At 45.0% G+C, this 6609-nt stretch overlaps 1 pseudogene; it reads right to left on the reverse strand.

The window, feature by feature from the left end:
• Nucleotides 1-6145: 6145 nt before the first annotated feature.
• LOC126164010 (5S ribosomal RNA) lies at nt 6146-6263 on the reverse strand (annotated as a pseudogene).
• Nucleotides 6264-6609: the final 346 nt, after the last annotated feature.

Genomic DNA, 6609 nt, shown 5'->3' on the forward strand with positions numbered 1-6609 from the left:
CGCACAAACCGTGGCAAGGCGCCTTAGACTGCACGGCTACCCAGTGGCGCAACACCTATATAAGACAACAAGTGTCTGGGGCAGTAGTTAGATCGGTTACTGCTGCCACAATGGCAGGTTATGAAGATTTAAGTGAGTTTAAACGTGGTGCTACAATCTGCGCACGAGCGATGGGACACAGCATCTCCGAGGCAGCGATGAAGTGGGGATTTTTCACGTACGACCATTTGACGAGTGTACTGTGAATATCAGGAATCCGGTAAAAATCCAGTCTCCGACATCGCTGCTGGCGGAAAAAGATCCTGCAAGAACGGGACCAACGACGACTGAAGAAAATCGTTCAACGTGACAGAAGTGCAACCCTTCCGCAAATTGCTGCATATTTCAGTGCTGGGCCATAAACGAGTGTCAGCGTGCGAACCATTCAACGAAACATAATCGTTATGGGCTTTCGGAGCCGAAGGCCCACTCGTATACCCTTGATGACTGCACGACACGAAAGCTATACCCCTTTCCTGGGCCCGTCAACACCGACATTGGAATATTGATGACTGGAAACATGTTGCCTGGTCGGACGAGTCTCGTTTCAAATTGTATCGAGTGGATGGACGTGTACGGGCATAGAGGCAATCTCATGAATCCATGCACCCTGCATGTTAACAAGGGACTGTTCAAGCTGGTGGACTCTCTGTAATGGTGTGAGGCGTATGGAGTTGGAGTGATGTGGAACCGCTGATATGTCTAGATAGGACTCTGACAGGTGACACGTACGTAAGCATCTTGTCTGATGACCTGCATCTATTCATCTCCATTGTGCATTCCAACTTATTTGGCCTATTCCAGCAGCACAGCTAATAGCTAGAGAGTGGCTCTTCTGAGTTTAAACACTTCCGGTGGCCAAGAAACTTCCCAGACATGAACATTATTGAACATATCTGGGATGACTTGCAACGTGCTGTTCTGAAGAGATCTCCACCCCCTTGTACGAGGGCAGTTCAATAAGTAGTGCAACACATTTTTTTCTGAAACAGGGGTTGTTTTATTCAGCATTGAAATACACCAGGTTATTCCCCAATCTTTTAGCTAAACAACACTATTTTTCAATGTAATCTCCATTCAATGCTACGGCCTTACGCCACCTTGAAATGAGGGCTTGTATGCCTGCACGGTACCATTCCACTGGTCGATGTCGGAGCCAACGTCGTACTGCATCAATAACTTCTTCATCATCCGCGTAGTGCCTCCCACGGATTGCGTCCTTCATTGGGCCAAACATATGGAAATCCGACGGTGCGAGATCGGGGCTGTGGGGTGCATGAGGAAGAACAGTCCACTGAAGTTTTGTGAGCTCCTCTCGGGCGCGAAGACTTGTGTGAGGTCTTGCGTTGCCATGAAGAAGGAGAAGTTCGTTCAGATTTTTGTGCCTACGAACACGCTGAAGTCGTTTCTTCATTTTCTGAAGAGTAGCACAATACACTTCAGAGTTGATCGTTTGACCATGGGGAAGGACATCGAACAGAATAACCCCTTCAGCGTCCCAGAAGACTGTAACCACGACTTTACCAGCTGAGGGTATGGCTTTAAACTTTTTCTTGGTAGGGGAGTGGGTGTGGCGCCACTCCATTGATTGCCGTTTTGTTTCAGGTTCGAAGTGATGAACCCATGTTTCATCGCCTGTAACAATCTTTGACAAGAAATTGTCACCCTCAGCCACATGAAGAGCAAGCAATTCCGCACAGATGGTTCTCCTTTGCTCTTTATGGTGTTCGGTTAGACAACGAGGGACCCAGCGGGAACAAACCTTTGAATATCCCAACTGGTGAACAATTGTGACAGCACTACCAACAGAGATGTCAAGTTGAGCACTGAGTTGTTTGATGGTGATCCGTCGATCATCTCGAACGAGTGTGTTCGCACGCTCCGCCATTGCAGGAGTCACAGCTGTGCACGGCCGGCCCGCACGCGGGAGATCAGACAGCCTTGCTTGACCTTGCGGCGATGATGACACACGCTTTGCCCAACGACTCACCGTGCTTTTGTCCACTGCCAGATCACCGTAGACATTCTGCAAGCGCCTATGAATATCTGAGATGCCCTGGTTTTCCGCCAAAAGAAACTCGATCACTGCCCGTTGTTTGCAACGCACATCCGTTACAGACGCCATTTTAACAGCTCCGTACAGCGCTGCCACCTGTCGGAAGTCAATGAAACTATACGAGACGAAGCGGGAATGTTTGAAAATATTCCACAAGAAATTTCCGGTTTTTTCAACCAAAATTGGCCGAGAAAAAAAAAGTGTTGCATTACTTATTGAACTGCCCTCGTACTCTTACGGATTTATGGACAGCCCTGCAGGATTCATGGTGTCAGTTCGCTGTAGCAGTACTTGAGAGATTAGTCGAGTCCGTGCCACGTCGTGTTGCGGCACTTCGGCGTGCTCGCGGGGGCCCCACACGATATTAGGCAGGTGTACCAGATTCTGTGGCTCTTCAGTGTATACTGCAGCGGCAGAGGGCGCTCTTGGTATCGAGCCGCTGGAGCCGTGGTTCAGCGGGTGTACTCCATTGAGTCCGTTGGGTCCCGCAAGAGTGCTCTCAGCCTCTGGTGGCAACTTGCAGTTTCTTTGTAATAAAGGTGCATTTCAGCTACGAATATTCTTAAAAGCGAGCCAAAAAATGGGTTGTTCCGTCTCTTCTGTATAGAGACAAGCAAGTTATTCCGCAGCGCGTCAAAAGAAGCCGAAATTTAGTGTTTGATAGAAGAATGAAGGTATCAGTAAGTGAAGTAACAAACGCACACAGGTGACATGTCACAGCGGGTAGCTAAACTGAAGACATGATTTTTTGAAGTATATAGAAAGAAGTAACTGACATTCGTCACTAAATGTAGAAATCACACTGGTTACTTCTGAACAATGATCAGCGACGAAGTCAAAATTACGTCTTTTTATTCGATGGGAGGCACATAATCTCTCACAAATATGTTACATGCTGAAGCTGTTAAGAGGGGATACACGAAATACATCATGTGTTAATTATGGTTTGTGTGTGTGGAATTATGCATAATAAAGGCCAGCAGAGTGCATATATAAATATTTGCTGGATGATGCCAACAAATTATCGAAGCTCGTCGTGCTAAGGATGAAAAAATATGTTACTGATGTAGTGTTGCGGTATTTAAGTCATGAATATAGATATTCAGAGTGATTAAATATATCGAAGTGCGATTTTCGCTTTTAGCGCATAATGTGGCAAAGTTTCTGACGTACGCAACTTAATTTTCACGTTTTTGGCTGACGAATTGTGACACGGATTTTTTTCTTATATATACGTTATTTCTATGCCATTGGAAACAGCCTTCGAAGAGGACTTCAGCGACCTAGCATGTGCGCCACTTACACAGTGACAACATAATAGCACCGTAAACCACTGACGTGCTGTCAGGAGGAGAGGTCGCGCGAACCTATACCATGTTGCACCTGTGTAAGCGTCCAAGGTGCTACTCCAGGCGGGTGTAAACTGACTGTGCGCAACGGAAAATAATAAACGCTAAATGAAGATTTGGCCCTGTCTGACTACCCCCTGAAGCAGATCTTAGGATCTCTTAATGCTCTTTAACATATAAATTCCAACCTAAACAGAAATGAATGATTAAGGGAACTAATTATACTAAATGATAAACGTTGTTGCTGCTTATACATTTATTGTATATTAAAAACAATCTTTATTACAAATATTTATATTTCCTATTTAAAATTGCTGATCCATTGAGCAACTCTGCCCGTTTAATATGACTGCGCGATCTAATATAAATAACGCGAAATGACTGACATCATCTATGTACCAAATACGAGAAGACACTACTTTTAAAGATGACCCACAATGTAGTGCAACGTCAGTGGAAATAAATCCTACGTGATCACAGCTGTTTAGCTTTTATAGCCCTAATAAGCCAAACCAATTAGCAACATCACCGTATGTACTGCGTCCGGTGCGACGGCGTGCTGGTTCTCGTACACGTCTGCGACGATGGAAGAACTCCAGCCAGAAAATAAGCTCTTGCTAAAAGTAGTACGGCTGAAAGCGGTCCACTGGCTACTATACTCTAATACTGTCTCCTCTTCTCTGTTCTACAGACGAGAAACGCGAACTCCCAGCCACAAGGACAGAGTTCAGATAACGTCTCAACGTAAGTATAGGCAGAAGAAGTGCTCTCCATCACTGGACGCTGCGTACTCAACGATGACTTCCAACCCGGAGGCGAAGTCCAGTTCACAACAGTACAGTGCCTAACCGTTCTAACTATAAAATCTCCTGAGAGAAAGACAGCTAGTCCGTCCGTACCAACCTGAAGCTGATACTGAGCGACCGTCACACACGGACGCTCACAAAGGAAGACCACGTCTCTCCAGCGCTGGCTTCCCAGCAAGGCTCGGCTCCCCAAAATCGTAATTCCAAAAACGAATCGTACTCCCGAAACCACGGAATATCCTCCCTCTCTACAGATTCTTCCGAACGCCGATCAACCATATTTTAGTCTTTTGTCGTTCAGCGCGGAAAGTTTGCGAGGAAAAACCTAGACTCGTACAATGGTACGCTTCTGAGTAAAAACCCTTGGAAATAACCCAGGTTGCTTGGTTTCCGAGGTGACGCTTCTTCGTTCCTCTCACCTGCGTCCAAGATTTTCAGTATAATCCTTCCGGTTCCGTCGCGACTCTATTGTGCTCCAGCAGTTAGGTGCTACGACGTCCGTCTTGCTATTTTCTGTGTTTAAGCAGGGCCAACACACATGTGTGGACCTTCCACCCAGAGTTTCAATTCCGCCAGCCGTTTCATTTCCACTGGCGTTCCAACCTCTACTAGTATAGGCAATCATTCATTACGCCGTTTTTATAATAAAGACACTCCGTCACCTTTCATGCAATAAGCGTTAACAATTATTGACAAGACGTACGTGAGAATGTCAGTCTCCTATATATATTCATATATACGATGTACAACCTGTCACATGCTACCTAATGTGTTTGTAGATCACGGCAAAGTACGTGGATGAGTGCTTGTAAGGTGCGAAATTATAGCCACCTTACAATAGCCCCACCTAATGAACTATTTTGCACTAGGATGGGGTAATTTTATAGTATTATCTCATCCAGTCAAAAACATATGCCCATCAATTGTCTGTACAAGCGAACTAATAAGAATACGAGGGCAGAGGAACACTTGAATCATGATATGCTCTTCTACAGTCACTGTGCATTCATTCAAGGGTTTACTGCCATAAATATACTTATTACATGTTTATTATAATCTGTCTACCCTTTATGTTTGGGATATTTTTCCGAGACGTGACAATTGGAATATAAAATATCAAAAGTAATTATCTAACATTACAAAAATTTTTACGTTCAAAAATGGCAGTTCCCATCTTCTTTTAGACACAAGGCCCACGCTCTCTGTCATTCATCCATCCCTAAGACATAGGTTGAGGCAAGAAATATTAAAGTATCCTAATCTTTTCAAAGTGATCGTTCAATAAATTACGCCGGCCGGTGTGGCTGAGCGGTTCTGCAACCGCGCGACTGCTACGGTCGCAGGTTCGAATCCTGCCTCGGTTATGAATGTGTGTGATGTCCTTAGGTTAGTTAGGTTTAAGTAGTTCTAAGTTCTAGGGGACTGATGATCTCAGAAGTCCCATACTGCTCAGAGCCATTTGAACCAATAAATTACATGTGCTTCATTTAGCCATTAATATGCAAGACAAGCAGTTACGTCAATTAATCAGAAGGTTATCTATTGTTCATTATACAAATATATAAAATTCTATGAAACATTCTGCATAATTTTTACTTGGTCGTATGTATGCTCTTGGCCTACATCACAAAAAACATCATTTCACCAACTGATTGACCAAGTCTAGTGTTACCCTAACGTGTATACTCTTTAAGCACTCCGTCTTCAGGCCATAAGTGGCCCATCGGAACCATCCGACCGCCGTGTCATCCTCAGATGAGGACGCGGATAGGAGGGGCGTGTGGTCAGCACACCGCTCTCCCAGTCGTTATGATGATTTTCTTTGACCGAAGCCGCTACTGTTCGGTCGAGTAGCTCCGCAATTGGCATCACGGGGCTGAGTGCACCCCGAAAAATGGCAACAGCGCATGGAGGCCCAGATGGTCACCCATCCAAGTGCCATCCACGCCCGACAGCGCTTAACTTCGGTGATCTGATGGGAACCGGTGTTTCCACTGCGGCAAGGCCGTTGCCTATACTGTTTAAACATTTCCAAAATCTTATGTTCTAAAGCGTTCTTTGACGACTGCATTTACATTTACTGTAACAATTAAAATTTGTAATAAGAGTTCGGATCGACCACCATTATATCTAACGTGTTTGTTCACAGTGTGTTAAATGTAACACAAATCCTCGCTTTTGTACATGGTAGCATGAATGTACGGGTGGGATCACGTAGAGTAGTATTCCGCAAATACTAAATTCAAGCGCATTTCATCCTTTCTACACTTCTCTTCTACACCTACACAGACACTCCTCAAGACACCGTACGGTGCACAGCGGAGGCTACCACGTATCACTCCTAGTCATTTTCTTTCTT

Source organism: Schistocerca cancellata, chromosome 2 (genome assembly GCF_023864275.1).
Source record: "Schistocerca cancellata isolate TAMUIC-IGC-003103 chromosome 2, iqSchCanc2.1, whole genome shotgun sequence".
NCBI lineage: Eukaryota > Metazoa > Arthropoda > Insecta > Orthoptera > Acrididae > Schistocerca > Schistocerca cancellata.